The sequence below is a fragment of the Myxine glutinosa genome, chromosome 4 (assembly GCF_964187855.1).
Source record: "Myxine glutinosa chromosome 4, kmMyxGlut1.1, whole genome shotgun sequence".
Classification (NCBI taxonomy): Eukaryota; Metazoa; Chordata; class Myxini; order Myxiniformes; family Myxinidae; genus Myxine; species Myxine glutinosa.
In genome coordinates this window covers 84,621,357-84,633,730 of record NC_136264.1, presented here as the reverse complement: position 1 = coordinate 84,633,730, position 12,374 = coordinate 84,621,357, and positions in this window count along the sequence as shown.

Here is a 12,374-nt window from a genome sequence, read left to right as displayed (position 1 = left end):
GTTGAAAAACCACTTTTCGCACTTGTGTTAGTGTTGAAAAACCACTTTTCGCACTTGTGTTGGTGCAGCAAACCACTTTTGCACTTGTATTATTGTGGACAAAACACTTTTTGCACTTGTGATAATGTTGAAAAACCACTTTTCGCACTTGTGTTAGAGTTGAAAAACCACTTTTCGCACTTGTGTTGGTGCAGGAAACCACTTTTGCACTTGTATAAGTGTGGAAAAAACACTTTTTGCACTTGTGATAGTGTTGAAAAAACACTTTTTGCACTTGTTTTAGTGTTGAAAAACCACTTTTCGCACTTGTGTTAGTGTTGAAAACCCACTTTTTGCATTTGTGTTGGTGCAGGAAACCACTTTTGCACTTATATTAGTGTGGAAAAAACACTTTTTGCACTTGTGATAGTGTTGAAAAAACACTTTTTGCACTTGTGTTAGTGTTGAAAAACCACTTTTCGCACTTGTGTTGGTGTAGAAAACACCTTTTCGCACTTGTGTTTGTGTTGAAAAACCACTTTTCGAACTTGTGTTGGTGCAGGAAACCACTTTTGCACTTGTATTAGTGTGGAAAAACCACTTTTTGCACTTGTGTTAGTGTTGAAAAACCACTTTTGCACTTGTGTTAGTGTTGAAAAACCACTTTTCGCACTTGTGTTAGTGTTGAAAAACCACTTTTGCACTTGTGTTAGTGTTGAAAAACCACTTTTCGCACTTGTGTTAGTGTTGAAAAACCACTTTTCGCACTTGTGTTGGTGCAGCAAACCACTTTTGCACTTGTATTATTGTGGACAAAACACTTTTTGCACTTGTGATAATGTTGAAAAACCACTTTTCGCACTTGTGTTAGAGTTGAAAAACCACTTTTCGCACTTGTGTTGGTGCAGGAAACCACTTTTGCACTTGTATAAGTGTGGAAAAAACACTTTTTGCACTTGTGATAGTGTTGAAAAAACACTTTTTGCACTTGTTTTAGTGTTGAAAAACCACTTTTCGCACTTGTGTTAGTGTTGAAAACCCACTTTTTGCATTTGTGTTGGTGCAGGAAACCACTTTTGCACTTATATTAGTGTGGAAAAAACACTTTTTGCACTTGTGATAGTGTTGAAAAAACACTTTTTGCACTTGTGTTAGTGTTGAAAAACCACTTTTCGCACTTGTGTTAGTGTTGAAAAACCACTTTTCGCACTTGTGTTGGTGCAGGAAACCACTTTTGCACTTGTATTAGTGTGGAAAAAACACTTTTTGCACTTGTGTTAGTGTTGAAAAACCACTTTTCGCACTTGTTAGTGTTGAAAAAGCACTTTTGCACTTGTATTAGTGTGGAAAAAACACTTTTTGCACTTGTATTAGTGTGGAAAAACCACTTTTCGCACTTGTGTTAGTGTTGAAAAACCACTTTTCGCACTTGTGTTGGTGCAGGAAACCACTTTTGCACTTGTATTAGTGTGGAAAAACCACTTTTCACACTTGTGTTATTGTTGAAAAACCACTTTTCGCACTTGTGTTGGTGCAGGAAACCACTTTTGCACTTGTATTAGTGTGGAAAAACCACTTTTCGCACTTGTGTTAGTGTTGAAAAACCACTTTTAGCACTTGTGTTAGTGTTGAAAAACCACTTTTCGCACTTGTGTTGGTGCAGGAAACCACTTTTGCACTTGTATTAGTGTGGAAAAACACTTTTTGCACTTGTGATAGTGTTGAAAAACCACTTTTCGCACTTGTGTTAGTGTTGATAAACCACTTTTCGCACTTGTGTTGGTGCAGGATACCACTTTTGCACTTGTATTAGTGTGGAAAAACCACTTTTCGCACTTGTGAATAGTGTTGAAAAACCACTTTTCGCACTTGTGTTAGTGTTGAAAAACCACTTTTCGCACTTGTGTTGGTGCAGGAAACCACTTTTGCACTTGTATTAGTGTGGACAAAACACTTTTTGCACTTGTGATAGTGTTGTAAAAACACTTTTTGCACTTGTGTTAGTGTTGAAAAACCACTTTTCGCACTTGTGTTGGTGCAGGAAACCACTTTTGCACTTGTATTAGTGTGGAAAAACCACTTTTTGCACTTGTGTTAGTGTTGAAAAACCACTTTTTGCACTTGTGTTAGTGTTGAAAAACCACTTTTGCACTTGTATTAGTGTGGAAAAAAACACTTTTTGCACTTGTATTAGTGTGGAAAAACCACTTTTTGCACTTGTGTTGGTGTTGAAAAACCACTTTTCGCACTTGTGTTGGTGCAGGAAACCACTTTTGTACTTGTATTAGTGTGGAAAAACCACCTTTCGCACTTGTGTTAGTGTTGAAAAACCACTTTTCGCACTTGTGTTAGTGTTGAAAAACCACTTTTCGCACTTGTGTTGGTGCAGGAAACCACTTTTGCACTTGTATTAGTGTGGAAAAAACACTTTTTGCACTTGTGATAGTGTTGAAAAACCACTTTTCGCACTTGTGTTAGTGTTGAAAAACCACTTTTCGCACTTGTGTTGGTGCAGGAAACCACTTTTGCACTTGTGTTGGTGCAGGAAACCACTTTTGCACTTGTATTAGTGTGGAAAAACACTTTTTGCACTTGTGATAGTGTTGAAAAAACCACTTTTCGCACTTGTGTTAGTGTTGAAAAACCACTTTTCGCACTTGTGTTGGTGCAGGAAACCACTTTTGCACTTGTATTAGTGTTGAAAAACCACTTTTCGCACTTGTGTTAGTGTTGAAAAACCACTTTTACACTTGTATTAGTGTGGAAAAAACACTGTTTGCACTTGTATTGGTGTGGAAAAACCACTTTTCGCACTTGTGTTAGTGTTGAAAAACGACCTTTCGCACATGTGTTGGTGCAGGAAACCACTTTTGCACTTGTATTAGTGTGGAAAAACCACTTTTCGCACTTGTGTTAGTGTTGAAAAACCACTTTTCGCACTTGTGTTAGAGTTGAAAAACCACTTTTTGCACTTGTGTTAGTGTTGAAAAACCACTTTTCGCACTTGTGTTAGTGTTGAAAAACCACTTTTCGCACTTGTGTTGGTGCAGGAAACCACTTTTGCACTTGTATTAGTGTGGAAAAAACACTTTTTGCACTTGTGATAGTGTTGAAAAAACACTTTTTGCACTTGTGTTAGTGTTGAAAAACCACTTGTCGCACTTGTGTTAGTGTTGAAAAACCACTTTTCGCACTTGTGTTGGTGCAGGAAACCACTTTTGCACTTGTATTAGTGTGGAAAAACCACTTTTTGCACTTGTGTTAGTGTTGAAAAACCACTTTTCGCACTTGTGTTAGTGTTGAAAAACCACTTTTGCACTTGTATTAGTGTGGAAAAAACACTTTTTGCACTTGTATTAGTGTGGAAAAACCACTTTTTGCACTTGTGTTAGTGTTGAAAAACCACTTTTCGCACTTATGTTGGTGCAGAAAACCACTTTTGTACTTGTATTAGTGTTGAAAAACCACCTTTCGCACTTGTGTTAGTGTTGAAAAACCACTTTTCGCACTTGTGTTGGTGCAGGAAACCACTTTTGCACTTGTATTAGTGTGGAAAAAACACTTTTTGCACTTGTGATAGTGTTGAAAAAACACTTTTTGCACTTGTGTTAGTGTTGAAAAACCACTTGTCGCACTTGTGTTAGTGTTGAAAAACCACTTTTCGCACTTGTGTTGGTGCAGGAAACCACTTTTGCACTTGTATTAGTGTGGAAAACCACTTTTTGCACTTGTGTTAGTGTTGAAAAACCACTTTTCGCACTTGTGTTAGTGTTGAAAAACCACTTTTGCACTTGTATTAGTGTGGAAAAAACACTTTTTGCACTTGTATTAGTGTGGAAAAACCACTTTTTGCACTTGTGTTAGTGTTGAAAAACCACTTTTCGCACTTGTGTTGGTGCAGAAAACCACTTTTGTACTTGTATTAGTGTTGAAAAACCACCTTTCGCACTTGTGTTAGTGTTGAAAAACCACTTTTCGCACTTGTGTTAGTGTTGAAAAACCACTTTTCGCACTTGTGTTGGTGCAGGAAACCACTTTTGCACTTGTATTCGTGTGGAAAAAACACTTTTTGCACTTGTGTTGGTGCAGGAAACCAGTTTTGCACTTGTATTAGTGTGGAAAAACCACTTTTTGTACCTGTGATAGTGTGGAAAAACCACTTTTCGCACTTGTGTTAGTGTTGAAAAACCACTTTTCGCACTTGTGTTCGTGTTGAACAACCACTTTTCGCACTTGTGTTGGTGCAGGAAACCACTTTTGCACTTGTATTAGTGTGGAAAAAACGCTTTTTGCACTTGTGTTCGTGTTGAAAAACCACTTTTCGCACTTGTGATAGTGTTGAAAAACCACTTTTCGCACTTGTGTTAGTGTTGAAAAACCACTTTTCGCACTTGTGTTGGTGCAGGAAACCACTTTTGCACTTGTGTTGGTGCAGGAAACCACTTTTGCACTTGTATTAGTGTGGAAAAACACTTTTTGCACTTGTGATAGTGTTGAAAAACCACTTTTCGCACTTGTGTTAGTGTTGAAAAACCACTTTTCGCACTTGTGTTGGTGCAGGAAACCACTTTTGCACTTGTATTAGTGTTGAAAAACCACTTTTCGCACTTGTGTTAGTGTTGAAAAACCACTTTTACACTTGTATTAGTGTGGAAAAAACACTGTTTGCACTTGTATTGGTGTGGAAAAACCACTTTTCGCACTTGTGTTAGTGTTGAAAAACGACCTTTCGCACATGTGTTGGTGCAGGAAACCACTTTTGCACTTGTATTAGTGTGGAAAAACCACTTTTCGCACTTGTGTTAGTGTTGAAAAACCACTTTTCGCACTTGTGTTAGAGTTGAAAAACCACTTTTTGCACTTGTGTTAGTGTTGAAAAACCACTTTTCGCACTTGTGTTAGTGTTGAAAAACCACTTTTCGCACTTGTGTTGGTGCAGGAAACCACTTTTGCACTTGTATTAGTGTGGAAAAAACACTTTTTGCACTTGTGATAGTGTTGAAAAAACACTTTTTGCACTTGTGTTAGTGTTGAAAAACCACTTTTAGCACTTGTGTTAGTGTTGAAAAACCACTTTTCGCACTTGTGTTGGTGCAGGAAACCACTTTTGCACTTGTATTAATGTGGAAAAACACTTTTTGCACTTGTGTTAGTGTTGAAAAACCACTTTTCGCACTTGTGTTAGTGTTGAAAAACCACTTTTCGCACTTGTGTTGGTGCAGGATACCACTTTTGCACTTGTATTAGTGTGGAAAAACCACTTTTCGCACTTGTGAATAGTGTTGAAAAACCACTTTTCGCACTTGTGTTAGTGTTGAAAAACCACTTTTCGCACTTGTGTTGGTGCAGGAAACCACTTTTGCACTTGTATTAGTGTGGACAAAACACTTTTTGCACTTGTGATAGTGTTGTAAAAACACTTTTTGCACTTGTGTTAGTGTTGAAAAACCACTTTTCGCACTTGTGTTGGTGCAGGAAACCACTTTTGCACTTGTATTAGTGTGGAAAAACCACTTTTTGCACTTGTGTTAGTGTTGAAAAACCACTTTTTGCACTTGTGTTAGTGTTGAAAAACCACTTTTGCACTTGTATTAGTGTGGAAAAAACACTTTTTGCACTTGTATTAGTGTGGAAAAAACACTTTTTGCACTTGTGTTGGTGTTGAAAAACCACTTTTCGCACTTGTGTTGGTGCAGGAAACCACTTTTGTACTTGTATTAGTGTGGAAAAACCACCTTTCGCACTTGTGTTAGTGTTGAAAAACCACTTTTCGCACTTGTGTTAGTGTTGAAAAACCACTTTTCGCACTTGTGTTGGTGCAGGAAACCACTTTTGCACTTGTATTAGTGTGGAAAAAACACTTTTTGCACTTGTGATAGTGTTGAAAAACCACTTTTCGCACTTGTGTTAGTGTTGAAAAACCACTTTTCGCACTTGTGTTGGTGCAGGAAACCACTTTTGCACTTGTGTTGGTGCAGGAAACCACTTTTGCACTTGTATTAGTGTGGAAAAACACTTTTTGCACTTGTGATAGTGTTGAAAAACCACTTTTCGCACTTGTGTTAGTGTTGAAAAACCACTTTTCGCACTTGTGTTGGTGCAGGAAACCACTTTTGCACTTGTATTAGTGTTGAAAAACCACTTTTCGCACTTGTGTTAGTGTTGAAAAACCACTTTTACACTTGTATTAGTGTGGAAAAAACACTGTTTGCACTTGTATTGGTGTGGAAAAACCACTTTTCGCACTTGTGTTAGTGTTGAAAAACGACCTTTCGCACATGTGTTGGTGCAGGAAACCACTTTTGCACTTGTATTAGTGTGGAAAAACCACTTTTCGCACTTGTGTTAGTGTTGAAAAACCACTTTTCGCACTTGTGTTAGAGTTGAAAAACCACTTTTTGCACTTGTGTTAGTGTTGAAAAACCACTTTTCGCACTTGTGTTAGTGTTGAAAAACCACTTTTCGCACTTGTGTTGGTGCAGGAAACCACTTTTGCACTTGTATTAGTGTGGAAAAAACACTTTTTGCACTTGTGATAGTGTTGAAAAAACACTTTTTGCACTTGTGTTAGTGTTGAAAAACCACTTGTCGCACTTGTGTTAGTGTTGAAAAACCACTTTTCGCACTTGTGTTGGTGCAGGAAACCACTTTTGCACTTGTATTAGTGTGGAAAAACCACTTTTTGCACTTGTGTTAGTGTTGAAAAACCACTTTTCGCACTTGTGTTAGTGTTGAAAAACCACTTTTGCACTTGTATTAGTGTGGAAAAAACACTTTTTGCACTTGTATTAGTGTGGAAAAACCACTTTTTGCACTTGTGTTAGTGTTGAAAAACCACTTTTCGCACTTGTGTTGGTGCAGAAAACCACTTTTGTACTTGTATTAGTGTTGAAAAACCACCTTTCGCACTTGTGTTAGTGTTGAAAAACCACTTTTCGCACTTGTGTTGGTGCAGGAAACCACTTTTGCACTTGTATTAGTGTGGAAAAAACACTTTTTGCACTTGTGATAGTGTTGAAAAAACACTTTTTGCACTTGTGTTAGTGTTGAAAAACCACTTGTCGCACTTGTGTTAGTGTTGAAAAACCACTTTTCGCACTTGTGTTGGTGCAGGAAACCACTTTTGCACTTGTATTAGTGTGGAAAACCACTTTTTGCACTTGTGTTAGTGTTGAAAAACCACTTTTCGCACTTGTGTTAGTGTTGAAAAACCACTTTTGCACTTGTATTAGTGTGGAAAAAACACTTTTTGCACTTGTATTAGTGTGGAAAAACCACTTTTTGCACTTGTGTTAGTGTTGAAAAACCACTTTTCGCACTTGTGTTGGTGCAGAAAACCACTTTTGTACTTGTATTAGTGTTGAAAAACCACCTTTCGCACTTGTGTTAGTGTTGAAAAACCACTTTTCGCACTTGTGTTAGTGTTGAAAAACCACTTTTCGCACTTGTGTTGGTGCAGGAAACCACTTTTGCACTTGTATTCGTGTGGAAAAAACACTTTTTGCACTTGTGTTGGTGCAGGAAACCAGTTTTGCACTTGTATTAGTGTGGAAAAACCACTTTTTGTACCTGTGATAGTGTGGAAAAACCACTTTTCGCACTTGTGTTAGTGTTGAAAAACCACTTTTCGCACTTGTGTTCGTGTTGAACAACCACTTTTCGCACTTGTGTTGGTGCAGGAAACCACTTTTGCACTTGTATTAGTGTGGAAAAAACGCTTTTTGCACTTGTGTTCGTGTTGAAAAACCACTTTTCGCACTTGTGTTCGTGTTGAACAACCACTTTTCGCACTTGTGTTGGTGCAGGAAACCACTTTTGCACTTGCATTAGTGTGGAAAAACACTTTTTGCACTTGTGTTAGTGTTGAAAAACGACCTTTCGCACTTGTGTTGGTGCAGGAAACCACTTTTGCACTTGTATTAGTGTGGAAAAACCACTTTTCGCACTTGTGTTAGTGTTGAAAAACCACTTTTCGCACTTGTGTTAGATTTGAAAAACCACTTTTCGCACTTGTGTTGGTGCAGGAAACCACTTTTGCACTTGTATTAGTGTGGAAAAAACACTTTTTGCACTTGTGATAGTGTTGAAAAAACACTTTTTGCACTTGTGTTAGTGTTGAAAAACCACTTTTCGCAGTTGTGTTAGTGTTGAAAAACCACTTTTCGCACTTGTGTTGGTGCAGGAAACCACTTTTGCACTTGTATTAGTGTGGAAAAACCATTTTTCGCACTTGTGTTAGTGTTGAAAAACCACTTTTCACACTTGTTTTAGTGTTGAAAAACCACTTTTCGCACTTGTATTAGTGTGGAAAAACCACTTTTTGCACTTGTGTTAGTGTTGAAAAACCACTTTTTGCACTTGTGATAGTGTTGAAAAACCACTTTTCGCGCTTGTGTTGGTGCAGGAAACCACTTTTGCACTTGTATTAGTGTTGACAAAACACTTTTTGCACTTGTGATAGTGTTGAAAAAACACTTTTTGCACTTGTGTTAGTGTTGAAAAACCACTTTTCGCACTTGTGTTAGTGTTGAAAAACCACTTTTCGCACTTGTGTTGGTGCAGGAAACCACTTTTGCACTTGTATTAGTGTGGAAAAACCATTTTTCGCACTTGTGTTAGTGTTGAAAAACCACTTTTCGCACTTGTGTTAGTGTTGAAAAACCACTTTTCGCACTTGTGTTGGTGCAGCAAACCACTTTTGCACTTGTATTATTGTGGACAAAACACTTTTTGCACTTGTGATAATGTTGAAAACCCACTTTTCGCACTTGTGTTAGAGTTGAAAAACCACTTTTCGCACTTGTGTTGGTGCAGGAAACCACTTTTGCACTTGTATAAGTGTGGAAAAAACACTTTTTGCACTTGTGATAGTGTTGAAAAAACACTTTTTGCACTTGTTTTAGTGTTGAAAAACCACTTTTCGCACTTGTGTTAGTGTTGAAAACCCACTTTTTGCATTTGTGTTGGTGCAGGAAACCACTTTTGCACTTATATTAGTGTGGAAAAAACACTTTTTGCACTTGTGATAGTGTTGAAAAAACACTTTTTGCACTTGTGTTAGTGTTGAAAAACCACTTTTCGCACTTGTGTTGGTGTAGAAAACACCTTTTCGCACTTGTGTTTGTGTTGAAAAACCACTTTTCGAACTTGTGTTGGTGCAGGAAACCACTTTTGCACTTGTATTAGTGTGGAAAAACCACTTTTTGCACTTGTGTTAGTGTTGAAAAACCACTTTTGCACTTGTGTTAGTGTTGAAAAACCACTTTTCGCACTTGTGTTAGTGTTGAAAAACCACTTTTGCACTTGTGTTAGTGTTGAAAAACCACTTTTCGCACTTGTGTTAGTGTTGAAAAACCACTTTTCGCACTTGTGTTGGTGCAGCAAACCACTTTTGCACTTGTATTATTGTGGACAAAACACTTTTTGCACTTGTGATAATGTTGAAAAACCACTTTTCGCACTTGTGTTAGAGTTGAAAAACCACTTTTCGCACTTGTGTTGGTGCAGGAAACCACTTTTGCACTTGTATAAGTGTGGAAAAAACACTTTTTGCACTTGTGATAGTGTTGAAAAAACACTTTTTGCACTTGTTTTAGTGTTGAAAAACCACTTTTCGCACTTGTGTTAGTGTTGAAAACCCACTTTTTGCATTTGTGTTGGTGCAGGAAACCACTTTTGCACTTATATTAGTGTGGAAAAAACACTTTTTGCACTTGTGATAGTGTTGAAAAAACACTTTTTGCACTTGTGTTAGTGTTGAAAAACCACTTTTCGCACTTGTGTTAGTGTTGAAAAACCACTTTTCGCACTTGTGTTGGTGCAGGAAACCACTTTTGCACTTGTATTAGTGTGGAAAAAACACTTTTTGCACTTGTGTTAGTGTTGAAAAACCACTTTTCGCACTTGTTAGTGTTGAAAAAGCACTTTTGCACTTGTATTAGTGTGGAAAAAACACTTTTTGCACTTGTATTAGTGTGGAAAAACCACTTTTCGCACTTGTGTTAGTGTTGAAAAACCACTTTTCGCACTTGTGTTGGTGCAGGAAACCACTTTTGCACTTGTATTAGTGTGGAAAAACCACTTTTCACACTTGTGTTATTGTTGAAAAACCACTTTTCGCACTTGTGTTGGTGCAGGAAACCACTTTTGCACTTGTATTAGTGTGGAAAAACCACTTTTCGCACTTGTGTTAGTGTTGAAAAACCACTTTTCGCACTTGTGTTAGTGTTGAAAAACCACTTTTCGCACTTGTGTTGGTGCAGGAAACCACTTTTGCACTTGTATTAGTGTGGAAAACCACTTTTTGCACTTGTGTTAGTGTTGAAAAACCACTTTTCGCACTTGTGTTAGTGTTGAAAAACCACTTTTGCACTTGTATTAGTGTGGAAAAAACACTTTTTGCACTTGTATTAGTGTGGAAAAACCACTTTTTGCACTTGTGTTAGTGTTGAAAAACCACTTTTCGCACTTGTGTTGGTGCAGAAAACCACTTTTGTACTTGTATTAGTGTTGAAAAACCACCTTTCGCACTTGTGTTAGTGTTGAAAAACCACTTTTCGCACTTGTGTTAGTGTTGAAAAACCACTTTTCGCACTTGTGTTGGTGCAGGAAACCACTTTTGCACTTGTATTCGTGTGGAAAAAACACTTTTTGCACTTGTGTTGGTGCAGGAAACCAGTTTTGCACTTGTATTAGTGTGGAAAAACCACTTTTTGTACCTGTGATAGTGTGGAAAAACCACTTTTCGCACTTGTGTTAGTGTTGAAAAACCACTTTTCGCACTTGTGTTCGTGTTGAACAACCACTTTTCGCACTTGTGTTGGTGCAGGAAACCACTTTTGCACTTGTATTAGTGTGGAAAAAACGCTTTTTGCACTTGTGTTCGTGTTGAAAAACCACTTTAGGCACTTGTGATAGTGTTGAAAAACCACTTTTCGCACTTGTGTTAGTGTTGAAAAACCACTTTTCGCACTTGTGTTGGTGCAGGAAACCACTTTTGCACTTGTGTTGGTGCAGGAAACCACTTTTGCACTTGTATTAGTGTGGAAAAACACTTTTTGCACTTGTGATAGTGTTGAAAAACCACTTTTCGCACTTGTGTTAGTGTTGAAAAACCACTTTTCGCACTTGTGTTGGTGCAGGAAACCACTTTTGCACTTGTATTAGTGTTGAAAAACCACTTTTCGCACTTGTGTTAGTGTTGAAAAACCACTTTTACACTTGTATTAGTGTGGAAAAAACACTGTTTGCACTTGTATTGGTGTGGAAAAACCACTTTTCGCACTTGTGTTAGTGTTGAAAAACGACCTTTCGCACATGTGTTGGTGCAGGAAACCACTTTTGCACTTGTATTAGTGTGGAAAAACCACTTTTCGCACTTGTGTTAGTGTTGAAAAACCACTTTTCGCACTTGTGTTAGAGTTGAAAAACCACTTTTTGCACTTGTGTTAGTGTTGAAAAACCACTTTTCGCACTTGTGTTAGTGTTGAAAAACCACTTTTCGCACTTGTGTTGGTGCAGGAAACCACTTTTGCACTTGTATTAGTGTGGAAAAAACACTTTTTGCACTTGTGATAGTGTTGAAAAAACACTTTTTGCACTTGTGTTAGTGTTGAAAAACCACTTTTCGCACTTGTGTTGGTGCAGGAAACCACTTTTGCACTTGTATTAATGTGGAAAAACACTTTTTGCACTTGTGTTAGTGTTGAAAAACCACTTTTCGCACTTGTGTTAGTGTTGAAAAACCACTTTTCGCACTTGTGTTGGTGCAGGATACCACTTTTGCACTTGTATTAGTGTGGAAAAACCACTTTTCGCACTTGTGAATAGTGTTGAAAAACCACTTTTCGCACTTGTGTTAGTGTTGAAAAACCACTTTTCGCACTTGTGTTGGTGCAGGAAACCACTTTTGCACTTGTATTAGTGTGGACAAAACACTTTTTGCACTTGTGATAGTGTTGTAAAAACACTTTTTGCACTTGTGTTAGTGTTGAAAAACCACTTTTCGCACTTGTGTTGGTGCAGGAAACCACTTTTGCACTTGTATTAGTGTGGAAAAACCACTTTTTGCACTTGTGTTAGTGTTGAAAAACCACTTTTTGCACTTGTGTTAGTGTTGAAAAACCACTTTTGCACTTGTATTAGTGTGGAAAAAACACTTTTTGCACTTGTATTAGTGTGGAAAAACCACTTTTTGCACTTGTGTTGGTGTTGAAAAACCACTTTTCGCACTTGTGTTGGTGCAGGAAACCACTTTTGTACTTGTATTAGTGTGGAAAAACCACCTTTCGCACTTGTGTTAGTGTTGAAAAACCACTTTTCGCACTTGTGTTAGTGTTGAAAAACCACTTTTCGCACTTGTGTTGGTGCAGGAAACCACTTTTGCACTTGTATTA